The sequence below is a fragment of the Nansenia antarctica genome, assembly GCF_963989245.1.
Source record: "Nansenia antarctica genome assembly, chromosome: 16".
Taxonomy (NCBI): Eukaryota; Metazoa; Chordata; class Actinopteri; order Argentiniformes; family Microstomatidae; genus Nansenia; species Nansenia antarctica.
Genome location: NC_137686.1, coordinates 1,387,893 through 1,407,888, shown reverse-complemented (window position 1 = coordinate 1,407,888; position 19,996 = coordinate 1,387,893). Strand labels below are relative to the sequence as shown.

The 19,996-nt window shown below is 42.0% G+C and overlaps 1 protein-coding gene across 1 annotated transcript in view; it reads left to right on the top strand.

The window, feature by feature from the left end:
* The window catches only part of asic1c (acid-sensing (proton-gated) ion channel 1c), a gene marked incomplete at both ends in the record, with an annotated part of 200,253 nt that overhangs the window by 6,518 nt on the left and 173,739 nt on the right, over positions 1-19,996 (top strand). The window lies entirely within an intron of this gene.

Below are 19,996 nucleotides of genomic sequence, written 5' to 3'. Positions count from 1 at the left end.
CACCATGACAGACAGAACACCATGAGAGACAGAACACCATGAGAGGCAGAACACCATGAGAGACAGAACACCATGACAGACAGAACACCATGACAGACAGAACACCATGAGAGACAGAACACCATGAGAGGCAGAACACCATGACAGACAGAACACCATGAGAGACAGAACACCATGACAGACAGAACACCATGACAGACAGAACACCATGACAGACAGAACACCATGAGAGGCAGAACACCATGACAGACAGAACACCATGACAGACAGAACACCATGGAGAGGCAGAACACCATGACAGACAGAACACCATGACAGACAGAACACCATGACAGACAGAACACCATGAGAGACAGAACACCATGACAGACAGAACACCATGACAGACAGAACACCATGACAGACAGAACACCATGACAGACAGAACACCATGACAGACAGAACACCATGGAGAGGCAGAACACCATGACAGACAGAACACCATGAGAGGCAGAACACCATGACAGACAGAACACCATGGAGAGGCAGAGCACGCAACACATGTAGACAATGTATGGATGCACTGCAACATGTTAGAGAAATGGACCTGCCATCCCCATGACTGCCATCCCCTGCCACCCCCAAAATGACACACCTACTTCTTTTAATCCTGTGTGTGTGAATAATAAAAAAAAAATCTTCCCCCAAGTAAGCTCCTTAGTTAGGTAGTGTCCTTATCATGTTTAAGTGTTTTAAGTCAAATAAAGCTGGGGTATTAATGGATGAGACTTTTTGTGCACTTAACATGTAATAGTCAAGAAGACACAGGAGGATGTGAATGTGTGTAATTCAATGGGAAATGAACTATGATGCTTCCAATCCGGGGGCCTAAGATAACGGTTTAATATTTCATGTAGATTGCATTTGCATTAACCTGAATTTTAATCACAGTGCTACTTAACACTGATGTAATTCAGTGCTTTAAATCTATCTGTTTGATATGCACCTGAGGGGCAATGGTGGGGTGAGTTAAATGAGAGACTGTCTATTAGTCCAGTGGTCAGTTTCTTATAGGATATCAACACTTAGGGAATAGGCTGGCAATGTGAAGTACTGGTTTGGGCAAAGTGTTACCATCTACTGTTATAAGTACTATAAGTACTTCCACTGACTTTGTTATACAGTAGTGTATGATATGTGTGCTTCCTCTGTCTAAAACTGCACCTAGCTGCACTGATGCTCGAAGAAACATTCCTCTAAGCATAAGCTGAACTGATATTTGCTCCTGTGAGTCCCGGTGAAATACAATAAATGCCATAATCAATTTGACATTGTATGAATGAAATGAGAAGCACCACTCAATAGTTCCGCATTGGGAGCAGATTTCTGAAAACATCAGCTAAAGCAAGCTTCTATCACTGCTTATTTCTCAATCTGATTCTGAATTTCTCTTCAATTCTCAGTGTGACCTGCAGTAAGTACTGTCCATTCTGAGGAGGCTCGTTGGTTGGCTCATGGTGTATGTCATGCACGCCGCTCACCCCCTCAGCTGGGAATAGAAACAGAAAAGCCCCAAATCCCTTTCTAAAATGGGGCTAATTAACAGCTCATATCCGATACTCCAACCATTTCGGGGGGCTGTATGATTATGGAGGATGTTGTTGTTTGGAACCATATATATATATTCTTTTTTAGTGTATTAATTATGTTGTTGCCGTGGCGATCAGGTGGCCAGAGGTGGCAGATCTCTACATTATGTTGTTGCCGTGGCCAGAGGTGGCAGATCTCTACATTATGTTGTTGCCGTGGCCAGAGGTGGCAGATCTCTACATTATGTTGTTGCCGTGGCCAGAGGTGGCAGATCTCTACATTATGTTGTTGCTGTGGCCAGAGGTGGCAGATCTCTACATTATGTTGTTGCCGTGGCCAGAGGTGGCAGATCTCTACATTATTTAGAATGTTATGTTTAATTATTTTCCTGTTTATAAATAATGTGTTTAACATTGTCAATCCTGCATAATGTTTTTGAACTCTATATTAGTACTCGGTGTATGGTTAATCCTTCTGAGCCACATTTATGCTAATGACCCAGAGCCCATGTGGGTTGTGTCAGTCAGTACATCCCAGTAGGATACAATGTGTGGTTCTCATCCAGCTGGCAAGACAAGACAAGTGAAAAGGCATGCTTTCGGTTTGCTTTGATGCCATTGATAACTTGCATATCGGACTATAAACAATTTACTGTAGTTGTTTGGTAGTCTGTAATATGGTGCATATGAATGCTCTACACTTTCATATATTTAATAATATTCTATTCACATTCTATTCACATGTATGTGAGTTCAAGTGCCGTTGTTGTGAAGCTACTTCTATCTTCATTCAGAGATTCTTTTCTTGTGTTAGACTGTCACATTTGGCTTTCTGTGGACCTTGAGGCTTTTTCACATTCATATCAATATGATCAGGCTGTGGCTGAGTTGAGCATATTGATATGAATGTGAAAGATCCATATTGATTTTACACATTAACTGTTACTTCAATTGCTGTTTCATTTTGGTGTCAAATGGAAAACATTTTCATTTACATGTCTGTTGCCAAGCAACAACCTTTTGGCATTGAAAAGCAAATCATTCATGGGTAATTGTTATTGTAATGCTTAATTGAAATCACTTGCTAGGTCAAAGAGCTGGTGTAGAGAGGTATAGTAGGCACCACAGGAGCTAAGCTTTGTGGACGCACGTTCAGTCATTGCACAAGTGGTCGTGCAAACTCATTCTTACACCATGTTTGTGTAACAGACGTATCCTTGTGTTGTGTAATGACTTCTCAAACAGCAGTTTCCCAGTCAGTCAGTGTTTTCTGTTGGTCAAGACAACATGCAGGCTCACGTCATACATCCAAGCCATCCACGTGCGGTCACTCACTGTGTAAGAAATATGTGACTGTTGCTGTTGCTAGCTTAATACTCAATTTGTCGATTAACAGTCAGTGATCATCACCTATACAGTTTTATAACACCATCACGTTTCCGAAATACTTTATTAATCAAATTGGTATCTTCTTATAGACATTTACAAATGAATAAATCAGTTTTACGAAGAGTGCTCTTCAATGTGAACCTTACCGTTGGTTGCGCTCATACAGACTGGGACAGTTTCACATCACACACGTCCCAACTCGCAAGCTACGCCAACCAATCATCAATCATTTAACAAGCAAGGGGAATAACCAATATGAACCCTGTTACATTTGCTCGTAGATTAAAACGCCAATGTGGTATCAAATATACCTCAGCAATCGGGTATGGTGTTTTGATGGAGTGTGTCCACTACACTATATTGTATTTGTGACACATTCTAATGCTTTTGTCCTCATGTCGGGATCCGATGTAATGATCTGACTTTTCTTTCGAAAAATGTGAATACATTTCCGCGTTGTTGAAAATCAACGGCACATTGCTAGTCAACTAATACAGCTTGTTTTGTGAGCCTGCTAACAATGAAAAGTAGTGTTCTAGTTAACTAGGTAGCAGTGGGGATTACTCACCGAATCCAATGCGTTGTTGCAGTATTTCGGCTTGACAAGCGAGTTTGTGTTGTGATTCTCAACAACGTTGAAACGTAGTTCCGTGTTTCAAAAGAAAAATCGGAACATTTTGATTGGTTGCCGACATGCGGACCGAATGATCAGTCACATTTATATACTTCCCCATGCAGAAAAGCATTTGTCTGTGGTGGGCTGAATGCCAGCACTGCCTAAGGACACAGCGGTGTGTTCACTGTTTTATCTGATCACAACAGCCCTTGGACATTTGGTCTCTACTGTATGTCTGTTCCTCTGTTTATAACAGCATAAACAACACCAAAGAACAAGCAGTGGGACCATGTTCATAAGGATGTTCATAATGATGTTCATAATGATGTTCATAAGGATGTTCATAAGGATGTTCATAAGGATGTTCATAAGGATGTTCATAATGATGTTCATAAGGATGTTCATAATGATGTTCATAATGATGTTCATAATGATGTTCATAAGGATGTTCATAAGGATGTTCATAAGGATGTTCATAATGATGTTCATAATGATGTTCATAATGATGTTCATAAGGATGTTCATAAGGATGTTCATAAGGATGTTCATAATGATGTTCATAATGATGTTCATAATGATGTTCATAATGATGTTCATAAGGATGTTCATAAGGATGTTCATAAGGATGTTCATAATGATGTTCATAAGGATGTTCATAATGATGTTCATAATGATGTTCATAATGATGTTCATAATGATGTTCATAATGATGTTCATAATGATGTTCATAAGGATGTTCATAAGGATGTTCATAATGATGTTCATAATGATGTTCATAATGATGTTCATAATGATGTTCATAATGATGTTCATAAGGATGTTCATAAGGATGTTCATAATGGTGTTCATAATGATGTTCATAATGATGTTCATAAGGATGTTCATAATGATGTTCATAAGGATGTTCATAATGATGTTCATAATGATGTTCATAATGATGTTCATAATGATGTTCATAAGGATGTTCATAATGATGTTCATAATGATGTTCATAATGATGTTCATAATGATGTTCATAATGATGTTCATAATGATGTTCATAAGGATGTTCATAATGATGTTCATAATGATGTTCATAATGATGTTCATAAGGATGTTCATAAGGATGTTCATAAGGATGTTCATAAGGATGTTCATAAGGATGTTCATAATGATGTTCATAAGGATGTTCATAAGGATGTTCATAAGGATGTTCATAATGATGTTCATAATGGTGTTCATAATGATGTTCATAAGGATGTTCATAAGGATGTTCATAATGATGTTCATAAGGATGTTCATAAGGATGTTCATAAGGATGTTCATAAGGATGTTCATAAGGATGTTCATAAGGATGTTCATAAGGATGTTCATAAGGATGTTCATAAGGATGTTCATAAGGATGTTCATAATGATGTTCATAATGATGTTCATAAGGATGTTCATAAGGATGTTCATAAGGATGTTCATAATGATGTTCATAATGATGTTCATAATGATGTTCATAATGGGACGTAACATGATGGGCAGGTTTCCCAGACACAGAGGAAGCCTAGTCCTGGACTAAATCACACATTCAATAGGACATCTCCATTTAATACTTAAGTCTAGGATTAGGCTTAATCTGTGGGCGGAAAACCGGCCCATGGAGTCTAGATTTATAATAACACGTTTTACCTACTCTTGTAAGTCAGTAGATTTGATGGGTGACAATTAGTTTTCCATAAACAGGAAAACTGTATTCAGTGGCAGTATACCAATATTTAGAGGAATACCACAGGAAATGTTCAATTATTTAAATGCCCTCAGAGTGGTGAGAGATTTACAATGCAAAGGATAGTGGGAGTGATGAGCTTTGACCTTGAGTAAATGAGGGGAGACTCTCATTACGTTTGGGGTGTGATAACGCTTGGGATGCATTCAAAGTGTCCTCATAGTATGAAAAGAAAATCACACTTTACATTTCTAAGTAATTCAAAAAATTTATCTGTAATCTCACATGCTACCAAGTAGCTGTATATTTTATATGACACAACAAATAAACAACAAACAAATAGTCTTGCACTCACAGTGTGACACAGTAAGGTCAGGCTTTCTCTCCATCTACACATATTCCCCCATTCGGTTTGCTGATAAAAACAAGGGCTATAAAAGTAGTGTGCTTGCCAGAACTGGAGAGCCTTGTCATTTTACAACTAAAGGTTGAAGTTCACAAATCGATTCTATTTTGGCTTTTGGTGTCCTTTCTCTTTGAGTTAAAATGTCATTTTTGGAGTTCAATTCAAGTTTTTGTTCAAGTGTTATTGAAGGCGTGTGGCGTGTGCTTCAGCCAACTACCCTGACGATGGCTGTCATTGCATGATAGTCACAGCAGTTGGCTGAAACTCATACATCTCTGTAACCAGGCATTTATTGAAGGATCTTGATCTATTTGGATCTTGATCGCATATCTTCACTGGGACATAGAGCCCATTGAGCATCGCAATAAATTGCAAGTATGCCTAATCCTATCAAGTACTTAAAAATGCTGCAATTGGACATATTTATTGCTTAAAACCACTTCCCACCCCTTAATATTTCACAGTAATGCTGCAATGGCCAAGATATATTTCTTTTCAAGATCAGTGTGAGAGCTATGAGACTTGGCATAGTACATGTATGAATTACATTTTTATTACAAGGCTCATCTGCTTTTAATAACTTTAAAAAAATATATATATATTTTTTTCATTTAGTACTATCCAACAGTGTGAGGGCAATGTTGTCTAATTCCTAGATCTGATATAGCCTGGGCATGTACATTGTTTCTCATGATTTGATAGACATACAGTTAGACAAGAGGTTTATTATCCTAATCTACTAGTGTGGACGTAATGCTTAAATCTTGACAGTCGTGACAAGTTCCTCTAGTACAGCCCAGGAGTTTTCTCACACATCTGCCTAAAGAATCTGTATTCATCGCTGTGTTCTGCTGAAGCTCAGTCTTTCACTAAGATGGGATTTGCCTTTCATCTTATTTTCTGGATGACAGCAGGTCTCGAGGGGGTGAGACTGGCTGATTGACGTGATGCGTCTCATGTCTGCTATCGCTATAAACGCTACTGCGCACGTGGATCTTCAACCCTCGCAAGGACACACTATCATAGAGGAGTCTTAAATGAGGCATCTCTGAGAGCAATTGTACATGACTGATTTTCCCATTAAAGTACAGCAACAAAAAAACAGGGGTGCCCAAATGAATGTCACTCTGAAAATCGATTCTGCCTCCTACACTGAATGTTTATTAATTCCACACAAAATGTGGTTCCCAGACGAGCTCATAACTCATTTGCGCGGCTGTTTAGAGTTCGCTAGCAAGTAAAAGTCCTCCAGACCTTACACACGTGGGGGCGCTACTAGCTGAACTCATCCACCTGCCGCTGGCTTGATGGGGGTCTGTCAGTGCGTAGTCATAAATGATGCTGCAGCTCTCAAATCCATTAGTATTCATGGGCTGCAGGCTTAGGTCTCTCTATCGGAGACCACAAGGCTGGAGTACTAATGTGTACAGGTATAGGCCTCATGTGGACAGGTATAGGCCTCATGTGGACAGGTATAGGCCTAATGCGATTTGTGTCCTACGGGACTTGTTCTAAAGTCTTGCAGTTCATAGTTTCAGTATCTGTCGACCCGTCTATCCTAGCCTATCCCAATAAAGTGCTGCCATTCTTCTTTTCTTTTTACCTACATTTCTTTTTACATTTTTATGTAAAAGAAGCTGTAGTCCCCTATACCCTTGGCTACTAGGGCAATTATATGTTGTTCTTTCAGCAGTTATACTCCATGATGTGGTGACCCCTGGAAATTATGTGGAAAGTTTGTGGCTTTTTCAACAAAAAAAGCTGACTCATGCTGTCTATGCTCATCATATATGACACAGTTCTGTTCACTGTCTGTTTACGCTGACGAATATGATGCTGTAAGCTTTGTTTGTGTTTCATGAATATTTAAGACCCTGACTGGTCTACTGGGAAATACAGTGGAAGCCAAAGGATGAAAAGAGTTGTAAAAGCCTGCTCAGATTTTTTTTAATTATGACAAATGTTTTGTTCATATGTTGACAAAGCTCGTTCTACAATCTCAGGACAAGGAGGAACAGAGGAAATGTTTGTTCTCACGAACATCCTAACAAACATGGATCTGATATTACATGACAGAAACATCCTAACAAACATGGATCTGATATTACATGACAGAAACGTGAGCCTTAGTTTCGAGAGGAAAAAAGACAAGAATTCCTCATTTTTATGTTAATTCTTCTCCCTCCAAAGTATACTGGAAAGTCTTCATTGTTTGTCTGTCGTGCCTTTTCATCTCCTAGACATGAGAGCTTGTCTGTCGTTCTAGGTACTTCCTGTGTTCTGGGTGCTTACTGTGATTCACCCCATAAGAACCATGTTCAATACGATTGTAGTCTTAAAATGCTTTATTTGGTAATTGACTACTTCTTTTTTTTATTTTTTTAAGTAAAATACCATTCAGTCAGGTAAATATGCTTCCGTTGCATAACTTGTTTGTTATATTCTGAAATCCTCTCTCTTCTTTTCACCCTGATTGTTTCTGCTGCCCCACTGTCCTTCAGTGGAGTGGAGGTTTGAGACAGTGAGGGTGGAGGTTTGAGACAGTGAGGGTGGAGGGTTGAGACAGTGAGGGTTGAGGTTTGAGACAGTGAGGGTGGAGGTTTGAGACAGTGAGGGTGGAGGGTTGAGACAGTGAGGGTGGAGGTTTGAGACAGTGAGGGTGGAGGGTTGAGACAGTGAGGGTGGAGGTTTGAGACAGTGAGGGTGGAGGTTTGAGACAGTGAGGGTGGAGGTTTGAGACAGTGAGGGTGGAGGGTTGAGACAGTGAGAGTGGAGGTTTGAGACAGTGAGGGTGGAGGGTTGAGACAGTGAGGGTGGAGGGTTGAGACAGTGAGGGTGGAGGAGGGTTGAGACAGTGAGGGTGGAGGGTTGAGACAGTGAGGGTGGAGGGTTGAGACAGTGAGGGTGGAGGAGGGTTGAGACAGTGAGGGTGGAGGGTTGAGACAGTGAGGGTGGAGGTTTGAGACAGTGAGGGTGGAGGTTTGAGACAGTGAGGGTGGAGGTTTGAGACAGTGAGGGTGGAGGGTTGAGACAGTGAGGGTGGAGGGTTGAGACAGTGAGGGTGGAGGTTTGAGACAGTGAGGGTGGAGGGTTGAGACAGTGAGGGTGGAGGTTTGAGACAGTGAGGGTGGAGGTTTGAGACAGTGAGGGTGGAGGTTTGAGACAGTGAGGGTGGAGGGTTGAGACAGTGAGGGTGGAGGGTTGAGACAGTGAGAGTGGAGGTTTGAGACAGTGAGGGTGGAGGGTTGAGACAGTGAGGGTGGAGGTTTGAGACAGTGAGGGTGGAGGTTTGAGACAGTGAGGGTGGAGGTTTGAGACAGTGAGGGTGGAGGGTTGAGACAGTGAGGGTGGAGGGTTGAGACAGTGAGGGTGGAGGTTTGAGACAGTGAGGGTGGAGGTTTGAGACAGTGAGGGTGGAGGGTTGAGACAGTGAGGGTGCTTTCAAACTGAATGCAGAATGCAGTCACACTCAGCAGTCAAAGAGCATGGTGGAGTGGCAGCTGCAGAGCTGGTAGATGAAGTGAGACACATCATCACCACAACACTCAATGTTTGTGTGCAGGGAGGTTAATAGAGCATTTAATAATAATCATAATAATAGTAATTGTATTATTATTGTTGTTGTTATTATTATTATTATTATTATTATTATTATTATTATTAATACTAATAATAACAGTAACAATAATAATAACAACAACAATATTATTATTATCAATCATAATAGTAACAATAATAATAACAATAATAGTAACAGCAACAACAATAATAATAGTAATAATAATACTAGTAATGATAATAATCATAATAATAATCATCATCATCATAATAGATTTTATTTAAAAGCACCTTTCTCAAACTCAAGGACACTGTACAGAAAAAAGAGCAGGACAATAAACAAAAACCCCACAAGAAACAGAATAGAGATACAGAAGAGAAAATCATATTCAAAAAGAGAAAACAATTAAATCTAGGTGTAAGAGCTCAGGCAGCTATGGGGGATAGTGTTAGTCAGGACAGCCATGCTGTACAAAGGCCAGTCTGAACAGATGCGTCATGCGTCTGGTTTTGAATGTATTGAGGGTATCAGAGCATTGGAAGGCTGGTAGAAGAGTGTTCCACAGATTGGGTGCAGCAACAGAAAAGGCACGGTTGCCAAGTAAGCGGGGTATGACGAGATCAGCATTGGAGGATCGGAGACCACATGCAGGGGTGTAGGGGTGGAGTAGGTCAGTTAGGTAGGCAGGTGCCAGGCCATGGAGTGCCTTAAAGGTGAGGAGGAGGATCTCGAAGGAGATTCTATATTTTATGGGGAGCCATGTTGTTGCAGGGAGGGGGGTGATGTGCTCCCAGGGTTTAGTGCAGGTGAGGATGGGGCAGATGGAACAGCGGTCAATGGTGAGGACAAGGTTACTGATCCTCTGAAGTTCCGTTATATTGCTGTTGAGTTTGAGAAGATTGGTGGTCATCCATCCATTTCAGGAGATGAGGGAGGGCGGCAGAGGGTTTGGTGTGGAGGTAGAGCTGGGTTTGGCATGATTTGAACCAAGGGGTGTTCCAGTGATGCTGAGGGTCGTCTCAAGTCGATCCAGGAGGATGGTGAGTGAGATAGTATCAAAAGCCGTGGAAAGGTCAACGAGAATGAGTATATTGATATTGCCATCATCAGCAGCTAAGAAGAGATCATTGACCACCTTGACCAGAGCTGTTTCACTGCTGTGTTTGGCCCTGAATCTGGATTATAGTGGTTCAAACAGTTGATAGTGTGACATTATGGTTCTGGAGCTGAGAGGCAACTGCATGTTCAATTCAATTCAACTTTATTTGCCATGTGCAGTGCACTAGGAACATGACTTGGTATTCTTCATTCTTCTTTTTTTTTTTTTTGATTTTATCCCTTTTTCACCCAATTTGGTATCCAAATTGCACCCAACCTAGTATCCAATTATCCCCTGCCTATTGCGTAGGATCCACCGCACGACCCCGTGGCCGGCAGCCCCAGAGGAGATAGCCAGGCAGACTAGCTCCTCGAGCCGTTATTCCAGCACCAGACGGGGGCGGTGTTGCGCGACGGATCCTTGTCCGGAAATAGTCCTATACCCCCCTTGGGAGCGGCCGCTCAATATGCCGCTCCCTGTGGGCCCCGGCCATATCCGGGTCTGGCGAGACCGGGATTCGATCCCAGTCCCCGGTGGGCAGCTTGCACTAGAGGCTAATGCTTAGACCGCTGCGCCACCGCGGGGCTGGTATTCTCCATTCTGAACAAGCTACAGTATATACAACAGCAAGACGACAATACAACAATACTCAAGACAATATATACAGTACCAATGTGAGTGAATAAATATACTGTACAACTTGCAAAAGTGCAAGAACATGTAAAGTGCAAGGTGCAATGATCAGGAGTTATTGAGGAGGGCTGTGGCTTTGAGGAAGAAACTGTTCAAGTGTTTTTGACCTGATGGCCCTGTACCGCTGTCCAGAAGGGAGTCATTCAAACAAGGATGTGAGGGGTCAGCCACAATCTTGCGTGCTCTCTTCAATGATCTGGAGCTATGGAGGTCTGTGATGGGAGGCAGGGGGCAGCCGATGATCCGCTCAGCTGTCCGTACGACTCTTTGTAGCTTGGCCTTGGATCGGGCAGACACAGAGTTGTACCAGACAGTGATGGAAGATGTTAGGATGCTCTCTATGACGGCGGCAGAACGAACTCTGCTGGCCTTTTTTAACTAAATGGGTGATGTTGTTATCCCATTTTAGTTTGTTGGAGATGGCAGTGCCCAGAAACTTGAATTCATCCATTATTGTGACAGGGGAGTTATTGATGACCAGTGGAGAGTTCTAGAATGTTGCTAAGAAAGGGGAGGTTGGAGATGGGTCGGAAATGACTGAGGTTGTCTGGGTGCAGGCCCTGCTTCTTTAGGATGGGTGTGACAGTGTGGGTGGGGGGGGGGGGGGGGCTTGAGCTGCTGATAGATATCATCAATCTTACTTTGAAAGTAATGGATGAATCAGTGAACATTTCAGTGTTTCCAACAGATTTGGGTGCATGTTATGTTTGCTGATGTCCACTGTTGACATCAGAATTATTCATTGAAATAAATTGTAGCAAATAGAATTTGAGTTCTCTAGTTTGATTTCCTAGAAAATGCCTCTGGAATGCCTGTTGGAAAATGTAATAAATATTCTGCATGGTTCTCCATTAATTTATTGCCATCATTTATTTGCATCAACAAAACAAATTAATTCAGTATCAACTCAATAATAACAAACATGAGTGGCATCATCAGTGATGCCTATGAGTGAGACCAAAAACACACAAATGCACGCACACACGCTAATCTCAGTAGAATTTTATTGTAATGTATTTGATCACTCAGAGCAATCCATTATTTATGAACTCCAATCAGTTGAGACAAGCAGTGAACTGAAAAACAGTCCATAAATGAATCCGTAATTTGTTGGTGCCATTTTCATATTATACTTAAACAAAACAAATCACCAAGAAAACAGGTTGGCATCATCAATGGGGGAAGAGAGGAAGAGGAATTCCAAGAATGTACAACCAAGCACATTTACAATCCTACTTAACACCCTCCACTACTGCAAAGCAAATACATACAGTACATACCCCATACTCTGCACCTTCATTGTCATTTTTAAGTACTCTCACATACATGTAACATACTGTTATATGACATTTTTGATTGTTATACATCAAACTATTATGGTATTGGCATGTTGGCTGTTAAACTGAAATGTTAATGTGTATATTTCTTCTCACCATGCTCTGAATTGGACTCTCATCCCTTGCTAACATGGGGCTAGTCTGTTGCCATGGCAGTGTCTTCTGTGATGCATGGCTCCTCTGGCATTATGAAGAGCTGCGTTACTCGAGGTTCATCACGATTACCCAGTCCAGTCTGGAAATACCTCAATGCCGCTCGTTTCATTCCCCTCTCTGTCAGAATGAATTTTATTGCCAAGTACAGTATTTGCACATACAGGAAATTGACTTGGTAAGGTTGGTGCATAGGACATAAAAAACAACAATATATAAGCAAATATAATTCAAAAGACAATGGCAAAAAGAGCAATAGGACAATAATTACATAGGCTGTAAATAAGTATAAATGTAAAACTATTACAGGCAGGGGGCTTGTTTGTGAGGTCCACTGCCATGGGGAAGAAACTGTTCAGGCCAGGTTTCCAAAATGGAATCTTTTTCCAGATGGAAGTCTTTGGAAGAGGTGGTGACCGGGGTGGGGAGGAACAGGTCCAGGAGAGATGGCAGGTTGCAGCCGATGATCTTCTCAGCTGACCGAATAATCTGCTGTAGTTTGCCTCTGTCCTTGGCAGCGAACCAGACGGTGATCGATGAGCTGAGGATGGACTCGGTGATGGACGGGTAGAACTCGACCATCACTTTCTGCGGCATATTGAATTTCTTCAGCTGTCGTATGAAGAACATCCTACGCCAGCGTGGTGGAGGTGATGTGACCTGTGAAGTTATTGTCCCCAGGAATCTGAATGACTCCACACTGCTAACTGGGGAGTCACACATGATAAGAATCTGAATGACTCCACACTGCTGACTGGGGAGTCACACATGATAAGAATCTGAATGACTCCACACTGCTGACTGGGGAGTCACACATGAATCTGAATGACTCCACACTGCTGACTGGGGAGTCACACATGAATCTGAATGACTCCACACTGCTGACTGGGGAGTCACACATGAATCTGAATGACTCCACACTGCTGACTGGGGAGTCACACATGATAAGAATCTGAATGACTCCACACTGCTGACTGGGGAGTCACACATGAATCTGAATGACTCCACACTGCTGACTGGGGGAGTCACACATGATAAGGTTGGGGCTGGGCTCCTCCTGAAGTCCACTACCATCTCTACAGGTTTTAGAGCGTTGAGCTCCAGGTTGTTCTGGCTGCACCAGGAAGCCAGGCTGTAGACTTCCTTTCTGTAGGCGGACTCATCCCTGTTGGAGATTAATCCTATATGGGTTGTGTCGTCCGCGAACCTTAGGAGTTTGACAGAAGGGTGGCTAGAGGTGCAACTGTTAGTGCAGAGGGAGAAGAGTAGAGGAGAGATCACACAGCCTTGTGGGGCTCCAGTACTGATGGTCTGGGGCTCTGTTGCCCAGCCACACGTGCTGCTTCCTGTCTGTCAGGAAGTCAGTGATCCACCTACAGGTGGGCTCAGGCATGCTCAGCTGAGACAGCTTGTCCTAGAGAAGAGTTGGGATGATGGTATTGAATGCAGAAACAAACAAACAGGATCCTGGCATTGGTGCTGGGAGAGTCAGACTGGTTGGCTCTGTAGGCGAACTGCAGTGGGTCGAGGAAGGGGTTGATGATGACCTTGAGGTGGGTCAGCACGAGGCGCTCAAAGGTCTTCATGACCACAGAGGTCAGGGCAACTGGTCTGTAGTCATTTAGGCCGGTGAACCTCGGCTTTTTGGGAACGGGGATGATGTTTTGAAGCAGGCAGGTATCTTGCATTGTACCAGTAAGGTGTTGAAGATGTCCATGATTACTGGACACAGCTGGTCTGCACAGTACTTCAGTGTAGAGGGGGAGACAGCATCTGGTCCTGCTGCGGGTTCAGTTTCTTTAACAGTTTGTTGACGTCTCTCTCCTGGATGGAGAGAGGTGTGATGGGGGTGGAGGGGGCTGTCTGGATCTATTGTGTAGGGGGGGGTAGTAGTGTCTCTGTCTAGGCTGGGAGGAAGAGGCATGATAACTGTGGAGGGGGGCTGGGTGTGTGGGTCAGAGTCAGGACTAGTCCATTGTCTGTCGAATCTATAGTTAAAGTAATTCAGGTCATTTGCAAGTCATCCATAGAGTGGGGGGATTTGGTTTTGTAGTCTGTGATCTCACAAAGGCCTTTCCAGACTGACGAGGAGTCGTTGGCTGCGAATTGTTGTTCCAGCTTCCTGGAGTACTGTCGTTTGGCTTCCTTAATCTCCTTGGGCCATAAGCTGAACCCTGTAAAGTGGCTAGAAAATTATTTTCGTTCCCACGTCTTGGCACTCCATTCTGAATGCATTTCTCCATAGACAACACCTTCATGGTTCTGAATGCATTTCTCCATAGACAACACCTTCATGGTTCTGAATGCATTTCTCCATAGACAACACCTTCATGGTTCTGAATGCATTTCTCCATAGACAACACCTTCATGGTTCTGAATGCATTTCTCCATAGACAACACCTTCATGGTTCTGAATGCATTTCTCCATAGACAACACCTTCATGGTTCTGAATGCATTTCTCCATAGACAACACCTTCATGGTTCTGAATGCATTTCTCCATAGACAACACCTTCATGGTTCTGAATGCATTTCTCCATAGACAACACCTTCATGGTTCTGAATGCATTTCTCCATAGACAACACCTTCATGGTTCTGAATGCATTTCTCCATAGACAACACCTTCATGGTTCTGAATGCATTTCTCCATAGACAACACCTTCATGGTTCTGAATGCATTTCTCCATAGACAACACCTTCATGGTTCTGAATGCATTTCTCCATAGACAACACCTTCATGGTTCTGAATGCATTTCTCCATAGACAACACCTTCATGGTTCTGAATGCATTTCTCCATAGACAACACCTTCATGGTTCTGAATGCATTTCTCCATAGACAACACCTTCATGGTTCTGAATGCATTTCTCCATAGACAACACCTTCATGGTTCTGAATGCATTTCTCCATAGACAACACCTTCATGGTTCTGAATGCATTTCTCCATAGACAACACCTTCATGGTTCTGAATGCATTTCTCCATAGACAACACCTTCATGGTTCTGAATGCATTTCTCCATAGACAACACCTTCATGGTTCTGAATGCATTTCTCCATAGACAACACCTTCATGGTTCTGAATGCATTTCTCCATAGACAACACCTTCATGGTTCTGAATGCATTTCTCCATAGACAACACCTTCATGGTTCTGAATGCATTTCTCCATAGACAACACCTTCATGGTTCTGAATGCATTTCTCCATAGACAACACCTTCATGGTTCTGAATGCATTTCTCCATAGACAACACCTTCATGGTTCTGAATGCATTTCTCCATAGACAACACCTTCATGGTTCTGAATGCATTTCTCCATAGACAACACCTTCATGGTTCTGAATGCATTTCTCCATAGACAACACCTTCATGGTTCTGAATGCATTTCTCCATAGACAACACCTTCATGGTTCTGAATGCATTTCTCCATAGACAACACCTTCATGGTTCTGAATGCATTTCTCCATAGACAACACCTTCATGGTTCTGAATGCATTTCTCCATAGACAACACCTTCATGGTTCTGAATGCATTTCTCCATAGACAACACCTTCATGGTTCTGAATGCATTTCTCCATAGACAACACCTTCATGGTTCTGAATGCATTTCTCCATAGACAACACCTTCATGGTTCTGAATGCATTTCTCCATAGACAACACCTTCATGGTTCTGAATGCATTTCTCCATAGACAACACCTTCATGGTTCTGAATGCATTTCTCCATAGACAACACCTTCATGGTTCTGAATGCATTTCTCCATAGACAACACCTTCATGGTTCTGAATGCATTTCTCCATAGACAACACCTTCATGGTTCTGAATGCATTTCTCCATAGACAACACCTTCATGGTTCTGAATGCATTTCTCCATAGACAACACCTTCATGGTTCTGAATGCATTTCTCCATAGACAACACCTTCATGGTTCTGAATGCATTTCTCCATAGACAACACCTTCATGGTTCTGAATGCATTTCTCCATAGACAACACCTTCATGGTTCTGAATGCATTTCTCCATAGACAACACCTTCATGGTTCTGAATGCATTTCTCCATAGACAACACCTTCATGGTTCTGAATGCATTTCTCCATAGACAACACCTTCAACACCTTCATGGACATTGGGTTAAAAGCTCGGGTTTGTTGTCAGGAGCCATAAATGTATATGTATGAAAATGACAAAACAACTCAAATCAAAGGCTGCCTTTTTTTGCTTGAAAAATTCGTGTTGGGAAAACAAAATCTGTCTGGAATTGACATTTACACATGTTCCTAAACATCTGAGTCAAGTATTGGTGCATTAGTATACTTGAATGTGAATTTATACCATGATATGCAGCAACATTTCATCAAAAACGTTTTACCTTGTGAATCGCAACTTGCAATATTAAATGCTGGTACAATTTTCTAAAAATTGAGGTTGTACACATAAAACAGTTCAGTGGCTAGTGTAATGAAAAAAAGAATTGACCCACTTCTGATCAAGATGGTTAATCAATCAAAACACTACACACCAGTCCCTTAATTTGGAATAATGCAAAAAAAAATTGACAAATCAATAAGTTACACATTAACTTTTTTATTTTCCATTTAAAAACAAAATAGAATGCAGGTAAAAAAATACAAACAAATCACACTACACCTACTGTATAATCCTAATCCCCTCACCTTATACATCCCAACCCCAGTCACACCCTCATCCACCACCACACTTCCCAGGCAACACTGTACGTTTATCATCCTCACCACTATCATCGGAGTCACTATCCCATGTAACCTATCCTCAGTTTCCTTAGACACATTTGAACAATTTTGGCATTAACACAGATCTGTACATGACAGTTTTGCAGACACACAGGAACATCTTCCTGTCTCACCTTTGCCTAGTTTCCAACCGCAATGGACTACCTGCAACACACTATCAGGGGCCGGATTCGTAGTCATCCAGGTCACTTTTAACTCCCCATCCTCGACATGCCACCCATTGCCAACGGGTGAAGGGGCACACATTACAGCTTTCAACGAATATCTCATTATAGCAGCTTGGTAATTTGCCCTTTTGCAGTGTTGGTACAAGGCGTAACTTGTCGGGGGCAATGGCCCACTGAGATTGTACAGTTCAAGAGGTACTACAGACTCCGGTTGGAGGTCCTCCCCTCTGCCTCTACCTTTAAACTCCTGATGCAAAAACTGTATTCCAATAATTGCAATTGTTTTTAGTTTTTTTCTTTTTTTAAGCACGTTAGACTCTATTCTAAGGCCATCTATTGGTCAATTAAAGGCGATGACTATGGACCATTGCACATCTATTTGCACCTGCTTTGATTGATCCATTTTGAAATGTGTATTTATTATTGTTATTGCTCTTATTGTTGCACTATGTATGTTTATGTATTTATTATGTTGCAATGTATTTGTATATCCTGTACACTCGGCCCCACCGAAAATGAGGGTCTCCCTCAGTGGTCCCCGAGTTGAAATAAAGGCTTGAAATGAAATGAAATGAGTAACATTTAGATCATCTGAAGTGGGTGGCCATGGGAGGAGTCTCTAATAAGCAATGCTGCATTATAAAGTGTCCTTGTGCCATGTGTAGTTTGTGGAGCAGATCTTATAAAGTGTCCTTGTGCCATGTGTAGTTTGTGGAGCAGATCTTATAAAGTGTCCTTGTGCCATGTGTAGTTTGTGGAGCAGATCTTATAAAGTGTCCTTGTGCCATGTGTAGTTTGTGGAGCAGATCTTATAAAGTGTCCTTGTGCCATGTGTAGTTTGTGGAGCAGATCTTATAAAGTGTCCTTGTGCCATGTGTAGTTTGTGGAGCAGATCTTATAAAGTGTCCTTGTGCCATGTGTAGTTTGTGGAGCAGATCTTATAAAGTGTCCTTGTGCCATGTGTAGTTTGTGGAGCAGATCTTATAAAGTGTCCTTGTGCCATGTGTAGTTTGTGGAGCAGATCTTTGCGTGGTTTCACCGCCACTGTCCACTTGGCTTTCAGACTGGCTTACCTCAGTTGACTCAGATGTTTCTGGCTGAGGTAGCTTATCGATCAGCTTATCAGCTGACAGTGTCTGCTGTCCTGTCTGCTGTCCTGTCTGCTGTCCTGTCTGCAATGTACACATGAAATAACAGATGGGTGTAAATAAAGACATTCACACTCAATTGTGTTATACCACCATCACATCTTTGTGAGAAAAATCATTTAAAACAATTTAATGCATGCATGTGCCAAGGGTTGTGCAGTCATGATTGCAACAGACAAACAGAATAGGTGGTAAATGCTTTACTTTTAAAATGTGCAAGAATTATAAATTGCTCATGCCATGATAACTCACGTTTCTTCTGAGGTCCCAGTAGCTGTTGCTGTTGATCTTGTCAAGAATCTGGTGTACTCTCTGTAACAGGACAGAATCTGGTGTACTCTCTGTAACAGGACAGAATCTGGTGTACTCTCTGTAACAGGACAGAATCTGGTGTACTCTCTGTAACAGGACGTGATATCGCACCTCCAAGGCCACACAGTCATTTTCTTGGATATTCAAAAGAATTCTAGTGTCTTGCTAAAACGCCTATAGCAAGTATGGTGAAAATCAGCATCTCCGGGAGCATTGGCAAACTCTATCTCTAAACAATGTTTGTACGTCTGTGTACATTATTGTACACTTTCTTTCTGAACAGACGTGAGATGCATATAGCATTGTTTTGAAACCTTTTTGCGAACTTTAGAAGGTGTTTTTTGTGCATGTTCGTCCTCTTCTGCATTCAAGCTGTACCCGGAAGCAGCCATGCTTTTTGTTTGTTGTCGTCTGTAACTTGGCAACAAAGCGGCTGCTATTGGTCGAGCGGAACACACGTGACAGAAATCGCATCACACACGTCACATATAATTACGCAATGACCATTATTATCAGTTCTCGAGAAAAAATCTAGTCCCGAAGTTAAATAGTAATTGCGAAAATACTGCAGGAATGTAGATGGAGAACTTTTCCGATATCTACAACAATAGATCTTTCAACTAGAGTGACTAATTCTTAGTGCCACATGGGTGGGAATGGGATGAAACGAAAAAGTGGTTCACCTTAAGGCCTACTTAGCCAGTCTGAACCTGTCCTTGTCTCCACTCATGAAAGCCCTCTCTTTCTCCAAACCAAGCTGTTTGAGTCTTGCTGTGCTCCAGGTCATTGTTGTAACTCCCCCTGGTGCGTGTCCTCACAGTAGCTGGTGGATGACACCACAGCATCTGTGTATTCGTACAGGCTGTTGGACGTGGTCTCAAACATGTTCCATTCTGAGATAGCCAGGCAGTCATTCAGCTTCTCCACTGCTTCTCTGTTGCCTGAAATTCTTAGTTCTCTGCACAGTAGGTTTAGAAAGTTTTAGTTTCTGCCTGTATGCTGGGATCAGATGAATAAGAGCGTAGTCAGATAGACCCAGAGCCGTGCGGGGAACTGCATATATAAGCTCTGCCGATAGTGCTGTAACAGTG